Source organism: Dipodomys ordii, unplaced genomic scaffold (genome assembly GCF_000151885.1).
Source record: "Dipodomys ordii isolate 6190 unplaced genomic scaffold, Dord_2.0 Scaffold44, whole genome shotgun sequence".
In the NCBI taxonomy this organism is placed as follows: domain Eukaryota; kingdom Metazoa; phylum Chordata; class Mammalia; order Rodentia; family Heteromyidae; genus Dipodomys; species Dipodomys ordii.
The window spans coordinates 819,664-820,559 of NW_012267260.1; the positions used below are offsets into that span (position 1 = coordinate 819,664).

The 896-nt window shown below is 55.5% G+C and overlaps 1 pseudogene; it reads left to right on the forward strand.

Annotated features, from left to right (window-relative positions):
• The window catches only part of LOC105987697, a 17,346-nt pseudogene that overhangs the window by 714 nt on the left and 15,736 nt on the right, over positions 1 to 896 (forward strand).

Consider the following 896-nt stretch of genomic DNA (forward strand, 5'->3'; position numbering starts at 1 on the left):
CCGCAGACGCCAGTCCACAGCACACTGTCCACCACCCGCAGACGCCAGTCCACAGCACACTGTCCACCACCCGCAGACTCCAGTCCCAGAGCACACTCCGTCCACCATCCACAAACGCCAGTCCACAGCACACTCCGTCCACTGTCCTGAAGACACCAGTCTGTTCTTCTCAGTTGCATGGAAGTGCTTCAGCCATGGCTGCTAGCTCCCTGGAGAAGTAGAGCAGGGCCAGGCCTGGGAGTTCCTGACCGCCCCTCTGCCCGCCCTGCGCCGCCAGGCCCAGCACACGCCTCCAGGCGTGTCCACCGGAGTCTACACCGGCTCACCACAGAGACTCTGTCTGTCTAGATCAGAGGAGACGGGGGACAGCATGACAGGATCTCTTCAGAGCTCACACTCAGACTTCCCGCATAGGACACCAGAGATGTTCCTTCCCCTCCATCCTTCAATCCCCCCTTCTACACCCCACAATCCCCCCTTCTATACCCCCACAATTCCCCTTCTACACCCCACAATCCCCCTTCTATACCCCCACAATCCCCCCTTCTATACCCCCACAATCCCCCTTCTACACCCCACAATCCCCCTTTTATGCCCCCACAATTCCCCTTCTACACCCCAAAATTCCCCTTCTACACCCCAAAATTCCCCTTCTACACCCCACAATTCCCCCTTCTATACTCCCTCAATTCTCCCATAGACCCCCAGAATTCCCCCTTCCCCTGACAATTCCGACTTCTACCCGTCAATTCCCCCTTCCACACCCCCACAATTCCCCCTTCTACACCCACAATTCCCCTTTCTATACCCCCTCAATTCTCCCTTCTACACAATTTCTCCTTACTTTATCTTGCTATACTAAAGTAAATCCTTGCTAAAATTTGCACCTTGTGAGA